The following is a 13,945-nucleotide window of genomic DNA, read 5'->3' on the forward strand; positions in this document are numbered from 1 at the left end:
GTTACTGGCAATGACAGGCTGGTTTTTTTTTTAAGTATGGTAGTTGTCACAGTGTTGTGTAATGTCTCATCTCATCTCATTATCTCTAGCCGCTTTATCCTTCTACAGGGTCGCAGGCAAGCTGGAGCCTATCCCAGCTGACTACGGGCGAAAGGCGGGGTACACCCTGGACAAGTCGCCAGGTCATCACAGGGCTGACACACAGACACAGACAACCATTCACACTCACATTCACACCTACGGTCAATTTAGAGTCACCAGTTAACCTAACCTGCATGTCTTTGGACTGTGGGGGAAACCGGAGCACCCGGAGGAAACCCACGCGGACACGGGGAGAACATGCAAACTCCACACAGAAAGGCCCTCGCCGGCCCCGGGGCTCGAACCCAGGACCTTCTTGCTGTGAGGCGACAGCGCTAACCACTACACCACCGTGCCGCCCCGTTGTGTAATGTATCAAATTAAATAATGTGAAGACCTGAATTGAAAACTTGTTTAATTTTGTAAATATGTCTAAAGAACCAAAGTTATGAACATTTGAAAATCCATCCATCCTTTATCTGTAACTGTTTATCCAGTGCAGTGTTGCAGACAAGCTGGAGCCTATCCCAGCTGACTATAGGCAGGGTACACCCTGGACAAGTCATCAGATCATTGCAGGGCTGACACATAGAGACAAACAACCATTCACTGTCAATTTAGAGCCACCAATTAGCCTAACCTGCATGTCTTTGGGGGAAACCAGAACAGAACATGCAAACTCCTCACAGAAAGGCTCCCATCAGCCACTGGGCTCGAACCCAGAACCTTCTTGCTGTGAGGCAACAGTGCTAACCACTACACCACCGTGCTGCCCATTTGAAAAGCCAGTGTATTATAAAATTTACATTTCTGTCAGTTGCCCCAGTCACAACCCAGCATCCTTTGTGTTTAAACATAAAAGCCAGAATTTAGCAGGTATGTTCACTTTAAAATTGTGGACACCAAGCATGACTAATGACGGTGGTACTCAAATGCACTGTGAGAGGGTAAGAGGGTCAAACAGTAACAGTATTACTGATATTTATACACCTTCTCATTTTTCCCCCATGAAAATCAATATTAGGAAAATCATTGATTTTTAGTAAGGATACAAAATTTTCCTTCATGAGCCGATCTTTTGCAGGTACTAGACAGCAAAGTCAAATCAACGTCCCTTCCATGCCAAGACCTGGTCTTCCTGTCTCAGTATTAACCAGCTCTTTGAGATGCATGGGTGTGACACTGATCTTCCAGAGATCTCAGCCTCTCGCCTATACAACACGGGTTACAGTGGGGGGTGGGTCCTCTTGTAACCACAAGAGATTGACTCCCCACTCACATCTGTATTGCAGCGTGCCTTGCCAGATGGCAGTAGGTACCATTTTTATGATGGTCTTTAGTATGAGCTGACGGCAAGTAGAACTCATGATCTCCCGGTCAACAGGTGGACATGCTAACCACTAGGCCAACTCACAGTCTGTGAAGAAAAGCCACAGAAATCTGAAAAAAAGGGATTTAAAGAGAGACAAAAAGAACAGTCATAGTTTTCCAGCAAAGAAAAGTACAGTGGTGCCGTGGTTAGCACTGTCACCTCACAACAAGAAGGTTCTGGGTTTGAGCCCAGTGGCCGACAGGGGTCTTTCTTTGTGGAGTTTGCATATTCTCCCCGTGTCTGCATGGGTTTCCTCCAGGTGCTCCAGTTTCCCCCACAGTCCAAAGACCTGCAGGTTAAGTTAACAAGGGGCAGCCATGGCCTGAAGGTTGGGCTGAAGTGCCCTTCAGTGAGGCACCTAACCCCCAACTGCTCTCCGGGTGCTGTAGCATAGCTGCCCACTGCTCTGGGTATGTGTATGTGCTCATGTGTGTGTTCACTGCTTCAGATAGGTTAAATGCAGATGATGAATTTTACTGTGCTTAAGTCTGTGCTTGAGTATACTTGTGATAAATAAAGGCTGCTTCTTCTTCTTCGAATTCTAGGAGGTGGAGTCTTGAGCAGCCACAGACATGACATCTTCCAAGAATGTTAAATACATTTTTCCAAACAAAAAAAGTCACCACATTAATGATGATACATTGTACTTTGTTAAACATGTTTTAGTTATGCTGTCATAGTTAGTTTTGCCGGAGTCCTTGCTTGGACTCAGTACAAAACATATACTGTTCTTACTCATCAGGTGACATTGGACATACCTAACAACCTGTGTTTTTTCTCTCTTCCTCTCTCTCTATCTCTCTCTCTTTCTCCCCCCCACCCCCTCACTCTGTCTGTCCCTCTGAGTAACATGTCGATCCTGAGACCAAGATGCAGACCTCTTCTGCTCCTCGGATCTGGCTGATCCATCCTGATGCCCCACGTCTGGCTGGAGTCTCATCACACCGCTCCTGTGGAGGACGGCGCCATATGGACAGTCGAAAGTCACACTGAATTGTCTTGGCCAGCCCTAAGGGTCCCATCTGCATCCCATCATTGCTGAGGAGTGTGCTCCCATCACCCAATCAAGCATCCAGCCAGAGCAGGTCATGATATTTTTTAACCATATTAACATGCCATTGTTGTGTATTATGCCTGATGTCAAGACTTTAGTCTCTGCGAGCCTACCACACAGATTTAATACTTGTGTCATTTTTAGGGCATACCTAACAACCTGTGTCCCCCCCCCCCATCTGTCCCTCTGAGTTACATGTTGGTCCTGGGATTGAGATGCTGGCCTCTTCTGCCCCTCGGACCTGCCTGATCCATCCTGGTGCCCTGTGTCTGGTCAGAGTTTTATCACTTCGCTCCTGTGGAGGACGGCCCCATGAGGATAGTTGAGGGTTACACCTGGAAGATGCTCTGGACTCTTACAGTAATGCTTTTATGGCTGAGGGCTACAGTTGACTTGCTAACTTTAGGACTGCAGTTGTCATGAACAGTTTTGCACTCAAGTTTCCATCAATGAAGAGTTTATAACATCAATGAAACTGTCTTCATGTTAAAACTGTTAATGTTATAGTCATGCTGTCTATTGTTGCCCAAATGAGGATGGGTTCCCTTTTGAGTCTGGTTCCTCCCGAGGTTTCTTCCTTATGTCATCTGAGGGAGTTTTTCCTTGCCACCGTCGCCACAGGCACACTCATTGGGGATAGATTAGGGACAAAATTAGCTCATGTTTTAAGTCGTTCAAATTCTGTAAAGCTGCTTTGCGACAATGTTTATTGTTAAAATGCACTATACAAATAAACTTGACTTGACTTGACTTGACACTTGGAAGACGCTCTGGACACAAACAGTATTGCTTTTATGGCTGAAGACTACAGCTGACTTGTTAACTTTAGGACTGCAGTTGGTTGTCATGAACAGTTTTGCACTCAAGTTTCCATCAACGAACAGTTTATAACTTCAACAAAACAAACTTCATGTTAAAACTATAATGAATTCCCTGGTTTCACAGTTATACTTTGTGACTCTATAGGACAGTTATGGAAGCAAGTTATTTATAATCACGTTGTCTGTTATCACCCAAATGAGGCTGGGTTCCCTTTTGAGTCTGGTTCTTCTTGAGGTTTCTTCCTCATGTTGTCTGAGGGAGATTTTTCTTGCCACCATTGCCACAGGCTTAATCAATGGGGATAAATTAGGGATAAAATTAGTTCATGTTTAAAGTCTTTAATTTTCTGTAAAGCTGCTTTGCGACAATGTCTATTGTTAAAAGTGCTTTACAAATAAACTTGACTTGACATGTTTTTTAATCTGTTTATTATTAGTCTTAGATTATGTAGAGCATCTGCCTGGGTATGACTTTAAACTGCAACTGGTGGGGAGTCTGAGGTCCAGGAGGACTTGAGTATTGGGGAAAGTGGAGTTACCCCTTCATCACCGTTGCTCCCAGGTCCGCTCTGACCTGGAGTGGTAGCACCTGCCTGGGTTCCAGCTATGGGTTAAATAGTACATCACCAATAAGGCGCTGGCAGCAGGGTGCTTTTCAGTGCAATGTGGCAGATGAACCCAACAGGGTCAATGGCACACCACCTGATGGTATACAGAAAGAGCCACTCAAATGGCCAATGGATGGCATCACTCAGCAAGTCAATTGTCACTGTGGTGCAACTTCCATACCCGTCAGCTCTGTGGCACTTTTGTACACCACTTGGCATCAAGTTTGGAGGTCCAGAGAGACAATACGATGGGGGCATGTCATCGTTTGTCTTACCTTACTGTGCAAGGTGCTTCATTAGGCCTTATGTCGCTGTGGTGCAGGTCTCGCATCCCATCTGTGTTTCTACGCATCCTAATGAAGCAGTCATCACCGCTAGGGATGGACAGCAGACGATGACAACAACAATGAGAGCATCTGCCATACAAGTTCCTGTCCATTCTGTTGCTATAGAAACAATAACATATTCAAACGAGCGCATTAATATGCACATAAGCCTGGCGTCCTTGTCATGTTATATTGTTCATCTGGAACTACTGTACTGTTATACAAAAATAATGCACACCTTCTGACCAATCAGATTCAAGCACTGACCCACGTTGTGGTATAATCCTGATTATTTCGATACTGTGATTAACATTGTAGGACTGCAGTGTAAATGTCTCCGGTAAAGCGCCACATTTCTTTTCACTCAGTAAAAATCAGAATGTGTGTTGAGATGAAGCTTTGTTCAAAACAAGCTTCTTTTGAAAATGAACAGAAATGAAAAGATAATTAAATTAGGACACATTTATTAACACCGTGAGGAGGAATGGATCGAGATGGTTATTCCTGTGCTGAGTTAATGACTCATTTTTGAAGCTGATTAGCAAAAATGAGAAACTCTCTCACTATTTCTCTCGGGTAAACGACAGGTGGATGCTGATTAAATTATATATTTGTTCATTTTGTGTGTTCATGCAAGACGGATGGGAAAAGATTTTGACTGATTTTAAGTGGGTGTGGCCATGCTTCTGTTCATCCTCACAGGTAGCCAAAGCAATACAAAGACTAAAATGCCTGATGGTATTTATTCAGAAAAGTGAGAGTGACCTTATAATTTAATAAAAGTGTTTCAGAGCTGCATATTGAATTCAGAGAGAAATTATTTATTTTTTTAAGTTCAGAAGAAGGACAGAGAGTCTGAAGTCTCAAACAACAACAACAAATCTTACATCTTCTCACCCTAATGTAATATGAGCAAACAAGAACAGAAGCAGGGAAAGCAGAGAAAATGTCATCAGACAACACCAAGCACCCCTGTATAGGCAAAACTGGACGTGTGAACATGAAGAAAATGAAAAGGTCAGAGCTCATACAAAGTCCAGTCCAGTGTCTGACTTTCAGACCAGCTTGAGATATTACACCTCCCTGCCAGTCGACGTCTCCATTCCCTGAGTTCTAGCTTACTATTTTCACGTCACTTCCTGTTTTTAGAATGCATGAGGTTTAGTCATTGCCTCATACATTTGCAAAGTCTTGCCAATTGCCAAGCTCCATGTTTTGACCCTTATCTTGATAATTATTAACTCATCCGGCTGACAGGTGATGAGCTTATGACATCATGTGTTGTTTGTCATCCATCTGGCGTCATCCACATTTCACGAAAATTGCTTCTTCTCTCTCAATTCTTCACTAATTTTTATTATTTTTGGCAGGAAAGTAGGTCTGCCTAGGGTATATATAGCTTCTACCCAAATTTGCATAATTGCAATTAATAATACAGATATGAAGTAATTAATCAATCCCTAATGAGCAGTTTCCACACAAATCACTTCTTCTCCCTCAATTCTTCACCGATTTTTATTCTTTCTGGCATGAAGGTAGGGGTATCTAGGGTGCATATAATGTCTACCCAGATTTGCCTAATTACATTTATTAATGTAGTTATGGACTAATTAAGCCTTAATGCCTTAAGCAGTTCAATAAAAATCACTTCTCGTTCAATTCCTCGCTATTTTGGATTCTTTCTGGCAAATAGGTTGGTATTCCTAGGGTGGATATCACTTCTGTATATAGCTTGTATACAGTGTATGTAGCTTGCAGCATTCATTGAGCAAGGTGGCCCACTTTAGATCATTCCTTCTGGACTAGACGGGGCCGGAGTGAGCTACGCCATCATTGACGGTCTCGTTGTTTCCTCTTTGAGTGCACTTTGAGTTTGAATGTTTTGACTTTGTTAATAAACCCTCCTGGATGTGAATCCTCAACCTTGTCCCATGTCCTGTTTGTGATAAAAGACTACCATTTACCATGGCTTCAGAGGAAGTTCAGGACCAATGTCCAGCAGTTGCCAAGTACTCACTACAAGGTTAGTTCACCAGGGGAGAACAAGGGTTTGTTTCAAGAAAGGAGATGAATGAAAGGCAGCCTTTCTTACCACTTCAGCATAATATGATTAGTTGGTAATGCTATATGGTTTGCTCAAGGCTCCATATTTCAAGTTTTTTTTAACAAACTGTTTCCTTAAACCAGGGGTGTCCAAACTGATCCATGAAAGGCCGTGTGGCTGCAGGTTTTCATTCCAGCCATGCAGCAGCACACCTGATTTGGCTTATTCAATCAACTGACACACCCACCCTTTAATCAAGGGTGGGTGTGGCTGCAAGTATTTGACTGTGTGAAGACAGTTCAGTTGATTGAATGAGCCAAGTCAGGTGTGCTGCTGCATGGCTGGAATGAAAACCTGCAGCTACATGGTCCTTCATGGATCAGTTTGGACACCCCTGCCTTAAACCATAGTAAACACTGATGATATACTTGATGAACTTCTCAGCTTCAGAAAACTTCTAACCAAGCTACTGGAAAATGCCCTGTCCATCAAACTGGAGTACATTGTGAAACATGAGTTCCACCAGCCCTCAGTTAAATTCCTCTGGTACATCCTAGATGACCATTGAGTAGAGATGGACAAGATTAAGGTGGAAATGGAAACATCATGAACAATCAAAGAAATGCAGAGGATTTGGGGGTTTGCTAGATTCTACTGGAGGTTCATACAGCAGTTTAGACACTAAAGTGGGCTGATGCAGCAGTTCACACTTTATTTTTATTGTACCAGCACACCTATCTTTCATCACTCTGATCCTTTGCTGCCCTTCATGGTTGAAGCAGATGCCTCAGAGAACAAACAGCACAGGTGCAGTCCTTTGTTTCCATCACCATGGAAACTCCTTTAAAGTTGCATTCTAAGAAGAAGAAAAAAGAGCTAAACTGCATAGTTCCTTCATGCTGTGGTGGCATCCTTAAGGGTACAGAAATTTGAAAGTAAGATTCATTTAAAAATGATTTATGGTTCATGAACTGACTGTAATTAGCTTCTTACTACCCTGCATGAACTTTTTGAGGTAAAATATACTAAAGTTATGAAATGTGTACCCTTATACATGGTATGACCTTAGCAACAAGGAAAGGTGCATCCTTGTGCATTTTACTCCAGCAAATTAAGTCCAGCAGCAGTGCTGAAGGACTCGAGTTCGGTCTCGAGACCACTTTTTGAAGGTCTTGGTCTCATTTTGGAATTGACTGCATTTTTACTTGGTCTTGTCTTGGCCTCAGACATATAGGACTTGGGATTTTATTTCAAGACTGGTCAAGACCACAACTGCAGGGGGATTTCACAAAATTGCCTGTGCATTGTCTGATGTAATTGTTAACATCGTTACTGTGATTGGATTTAAAATTTCCACATTCAAATGCAATCAATAACATGACTCATTGCTCATTTGAAAATTTTCTTCCTGTTAACGGCCATCACCCCTCCCCTGCCCCCCTTCACACACACTGGTCTGGTTCTGTTCTTGACTTAATCTTACCCTGCCTTGATATTGGTCTTGACTTGATCCCAACCCCTCAAAGTCTTGGTCTTGTCTCGGTCTCGATACACTCTGGTCTTGGTCATGACTTGGTCTCAGTTTAGGTGATCTTGACTGCAACACTATCCAGCAGTCTACTTGGCTGTCCTACAGGAGAGGAGGTGTTGGTTAGAGGGGGTAGACCATTGTTATGTGAGCCTCACTGACCATTGTAGTGACAAAAATATCATCTTTGCTAAAAGTCAGACTCCTTGCCAAGCTTGCTGGGGACTCTGCTTTTTTTCATCTGATTTGAGAAGGGTCTATCTGCAGTGTCACGGACTACAAGACACACCCACTTTACTACATGGCACACCCCCTTCAGTATACAACACACTCCCTGGACTAACATGTGTTATGATGTGAGTAACTGTTGGAAATGCCTAACCCTAACCAAGCATCTAATAATGGTGATGTAGTGTGGAAGATGGTGGCTCTGTGGATATATGTCACATACAGTCCCCTCCAAAAGTATTGGAATGGCAAGGTCAATTCCTTTGGTTTTTTTTTTGTACACTGAAGACATTTGGGTTTCAGATCAAAATATGAATATGAGACAAAAGTTCAGAATTCCAGCTTTTATTTCATGGTATTTACATCTAGATGTGTTAAACAACTCAGGACAGAGCACCTTTTCTTTGAACCCACCCACTTTTCAAGTGAGCAAAAGTATTGGAACATGTGACTGATGGGTGTTTCTATTTGCTCAGGTCTTGCCTTTTAGACTGATTGCTGAAACTTTAAATAGTTCTTGTTTTTGGCTTTGGGTTTCACCTGTGAAAACTGTATTTGCTGCTAAGCAAACATGAAGACCAGAGAGCTGTCAATGGGAGAAAAGCAAACCATTTTGAAGCTGAGAGAAGAGGGAAAATCGATCAGAGCTATTGCACAACCATTGGGCATATCTAGTACAACAATTTGGAATGTACTGAAAAAGAAAGAAACTACTGGTGTACTGAGCAACAAACATCAAACAGGTTGGCCAAGGGTAACAACAGCAGTTGATGACAGAAACATTGTGAGAGCTGTGAAGAAACAGTCAGTGACATCACTGCCAAACTCCACAGGGCAGGGGTGAAGGGATCACAATCCACTGTTTGAAGAAGACTTCGAGAGAAGAAATATAGAGGCCATACCACAAGATGCAAACCACTCATCAGCAAAAAGAATCAGAAGGCTAGATTGGATTTTGCAAAGAAGTACAGAGATCAGCCACAAAAGTTTTGGGACAAAGTTTTATGGACTGATGAGACCAAGATTAACCTCTACCAAAGTGATGGAAAGGCCAAAGTATGGAGAAAGAAAGGATCTGCTTATGATCCAAAACATACAAGCTCATCTGTGAAGCATGGTGGAGGTAATGTCATGGCTTGGGCTTGCATGGCTGCTTCTGGAATGGGCTCACTAGTCTTTATTGATGATGTAACTCATGATGGTAGCAGCAGAATGAATTCTGAAGTCTACAAAACCATTTTGTCTGGCAATTTACAGAAAAATGCATCCAAACTAATTGGGAGAAGCTTCATCATGCAACAAGACAATGACCCAAAACACACTGCCAACACAACAAAGGACTTCATCAGGGGGAAAAAGTGGAAGGTCTTGGACTGGCCAAGTCAATCACCAGACCTTAACCCAATAGAGCATGCATTTTACCTCCTGAAGAGGAGACTGAAGGGAGAAACCCCCAGAAACAAACAACAACTGAAAGAGGCTGCAGTAAAGGCCTGGAACAGCATTTCAAATGAAGAATGCAACAGCCTGGTGAAATCAATGGGTTGCAGGCTCAATGCAGTTATTGCAAGTAAGGGTTATGCCACCAAATATTAAATGTTATTCACTTTAAGTTAATTTAATAATGTCTGTTCCAATACTTTTGGTCACTTGAAAAGTGGGTGGGTTCAAAGAAAAGGTGCTCTGTCCTGAGTTGTTTAATACATCTAGATGTAAATACCATGAAATAAAAGCTGGAATTCTGAACTTTTGTCTCATATTCATCTTTTGATCTGAAACCCAAATGTCTTCAGTGTACAAAAAAAAACAAAGGAATTGACCTTGCCATTCCAATACTTTTGGAGGGGACTGTAAATACTGTGCATTCACATTCACTTACCAAGCAGAACAAAGCCAATGCCCTGCCCAGACTTTACATTACAGGCAGATTTTGCAGATGCTCTTATCCAGAGCAATGTACAATATACCCAGAGTAGCCCAAGGAGCAATTGAGGGTTAGGTATCTTGCTCAAGGGCACTTCAGCCATTCCTTCTGGTCCAGGAATCGGACCAGTGACCTTTTGGTCCCAAAGCTGTTTCTCTAACCTTTCGGCCATGGCTTACTATAGAAATGATACAAATGGACAAACAAGAGACAGTCAGGATACAGGTGTGGAAACAAAACAAACTGGAGAAAGAAAAGAAAGAAGTTGTCTTTGGCATTGTGCTACAGTCTGGAATTGTGTCTCGGCTGCAGCATTTGAGTTTTATGGCAGCTCCTGTCCTGTCTGCCTTAATGAGAATAAATTTATCGGCTCTGCAAATTGAATCTCAGAATCTCAGAGTCAGTTGGAAGATTGATTCTCTTCCAGTACAAAATTTTAATCAGATCTTAATGCATGTGCTGAATGCAACTTGCTGACTGTAGATAAAATCCTGAAACAAACTTGTGCAGCTTTGTGTCATAAACAGCGACAAGATTTTCAACTCAATTTTCTTGTTGTAAACAGAGTTAAACTCTACTTTTACCTTCATGTTTCTTCTGTTTCCTCTTGTTCTGTACAGAGATCATTGGAGCGGTGTATATTGGAGGTGTGTGGGTTTCAGTCTGCAGCTGCTGTTCCTTATGAAAACGCTTTGAAAAGATCCCTGTTGTGGCAGAGTGTTAAATCAGAGCAGGAAGTGACAGTGTAGGCGGCATATAGGCCTGTAGGCAGCCTGGAACTCAAACCCTCAAGTCATGGAGTTCCCTACAAGTAAGGCAACAAACTTAAGAGCAAGAGTTGTCAACTAAGAACATTTTTACACCATTGATCTTAACAAGCAAGGGTTAAATTCTTAGATTTTATGAAACGTTCTTCAAATTTTAGGTCTCAGAGTTTGGATAGTGTCAGATTTTTAAAAGCCAATGCATTTTGAATTTCTTGGCTCACTATGGTATGAATCCAAACTACAGTATGACTCAAAATATAAAGGAGTGTATTAACTTTATCCTGGCCACAAGTGTGATTTAAAGCTCACATGTAGTGAAAGTGATGTATAGAAAAACCTCACAACATCCAAACAAGCTCAGAGTAGCAAAATATCCCAAAAAGAGGAATAAGATTACATGAGTTCTCTTCTTTCTTATGTCTCACCATAAAGATGGAAATGAAATTCTGTTGGAGAATATTGTCTTGTGCTTTATTTGTGTATTAGAGTCTCTAAAAGCAATTTCGCTGTCTTGTTCCATGCATGAAGGAGTTTATTTTTGTCAATGTAATTCACTTTAGTTTTATTTTAGGCGCCTGGGTTTCCCCCTAAAAGATCAATTAAAGACTGAACAATCTCAAAGTTTTAACATTGTTTTCATCTTATAAGGTGGCAATTTGTTTACACCCTGTCAGTTTTCCTCTTGGTCTTATGCTGTTTTTGTTCACTGCTCAGATTTCCAGGTTTACATTAATCATATGAAATCATGAAAGCTAAGTTGTTTAAATGGGGGAACCCATGGTTTAATGGTTAGAGAAGCAGCTTTGGGACCAAAAGGTTGCTGGTTTGATTCCCTGGACTAGGAGGAATGGCTGAAGTGCCCTTGAGCAAGGCACCTATCCCCCAGGCTACTCTGGGTATATTGTACATTGTTCTGGATAAGAGCGTGTTGGTTAATTTTCCATCACAGCAGCCCTGAGAGTAGTGTCTCAGAGTCTTGTTGCAAAATGCTTCTGGTAATTCAGAACAGAGCTTGGAGACTGCCTTTGAAATGTTCCTATCTGTTAGCAAAATGCATTCAGATCTTGGGTGGCTGCGGGTCAAAGCCAGGTTTTCCATCGGTGCTTTGGAGTTGTTCTTCAGAATTCTTATCACATATGAACCAAAAAACATCCATAAAGTTCTGGTCCTGGTAAATACAGTTCATAAATATTCTAAAAGACAATCGACATACAACTTCACTCAACCAAAACCAAAAACTAAAAGCAGGAAAAGTACATTTGCATATCAAGCAGAAACACCAGCACACGTACCATACAGTCTGTATCCGATATTCAGAAATTCAGAAAGGAAATCCATTGATTGTATGAGATATTTTAAACAATTCTGACCTCAGATACCTCTTTAATTGATATAATTTCTGTGTATATGTATGTTTTGTGTATTGTATGTATTATTAGCTCATCTTGCCGACAGGTGATGAGTTTATGCCATCATGTGTTGTCTGTCGTCCATCCGGCGTCGTCCACATTTCATGAAAATGACGACTTCTCCCTCAATTCTTCACCGATTTTGATTCTTTCTGGCATGAAGGTAGGGGTACCTAGGATGCATATAACTTCTACCCAGATTTGCTTAATTACAATTATTAATGAAGTTATGGACTAATTAAGCCTTAATGCCTTAAGCAGTTCAACAAGAATTGCTTCTTCTCGGTCAATTCCTCGTCATTTTGGATTCTTTCTGGTAAATAGGTCGGTATTCCAAGGGTGGATATCGCTTCTATATATAGCTTGTATATAGTGTATGTAGCTTGCAACATTTCTTGAGCAAGGTGGCCCACTTTAGATCGTTCCTACTGGACTAGATGGGGCCTGAGTGAGCTATGCCGTCATTGACGGTCTTATTTAAGTTTATGAACCCTGGAAGATTAGCCACATAAGGGGCTAAAGGGTATCTCAATAAACTCAACTCAACTTAATATAAGCCTCATAAAACTTAAATGCACCTTAAAATATGTTTATAACTTTTTCTGTACTGTGCAAAAGTCTGAGGCACATGCAAAGAAATGCTGTTGACCTAAAATGTCTTAAAGATAACGAAATGAAATGTTTCAATTTTTTTTTAAATACTATAAACAGTAATCAGTTAGCCATAATAAATTAATATAACAAAGTCAATATTTGGTGTGAGATGACCCTTTGCTTTAAAAAAAAGCAGTCTCAGGTCCAATGAGTGCAGTTTTATAAGGAAATGAGCTGTAGGTTTTACTGATCACCTTACAGAACCACAGTTCTTCTGGACACTTTGACTGTCACACTCGCTTCTTCATTTTGCACCAAAACCCAGCAGCCTTCACTATGGTTTCTTTTTTAATCTAAAAAGTCCTCTCTTATGGAATATGCTGCTCAGATACAAACTATTTTTAGCTCATCCGGCCATAGGCCAAGTCAGATGAGTTTATGTGATCACTTGTCATCCATCCATCATCCAGCCACAATTTACAAAAATCGCTACTCCTCCTACAGGATTGGTCGGATTCTGATCAAACTCATTTGGAACGTTCCACAGGTTGGTATGTATAAACATTGTCAAGATGGTGGTGCCAACTATCATATTTAACTTTTTATGGGTGTCTGAAATTTTTGGGTGACTCATCACATTAAACACTACTCTTCGTAAACTACTAGGATGTTTTCACTGAACTCACCCAGAAGACTCTAAAGACATATTCCAACAAGAATTGTTCGCCAGGTGGCGCCACCTGCCATGGATGAGGCTATATGAAATTTCACAATAATCACTACTCCTCTTACAGGATTGATTGGATTTCAAACTCACACACAACAACCGTGGCCGGTATGAGCTACAGTCTCATTAAGGCTATTTTTATTTTTTCTGTGTATATATATATTTCTTCAGTCTGGGCTAAGGCAAGATGACTAGAGGGTTCATAGAAAAACAACCACAAATGGGAACTATATTAAAATTGTTCACATTACTTTCAAGTTTCTTTGTTCATGACTTCATTCGTTATTCCTGATGTTCTTTTGTTGATGCTTTGCCTTTGTTTTGGTGATGGTTCCCACAGGACACCGATGCTATAAACATCTGACGATCTTATAGAAAATGAAACTTTGCTCTTGATTAAACGAACCAACAGTACGTAAAGTAGTTAAAACGATCTCAACCATAAACATCTACAGCAGTAAA

Source organism: Neoarius graeffei, chromosome 6 (genome assembly GCF_027579695.1).
Source record: "Neoarius graeffei isolate fNeoGra1 chromosome 6, fNeoGra1.pri, whole genome shotgun sequence".
Taxonomy (NCBI): Eukaryota; Metazoa; Chordata; class Actinopteri; order Siluriformes; family Ariidae; genus Neoarius; species Neoarius graeffei.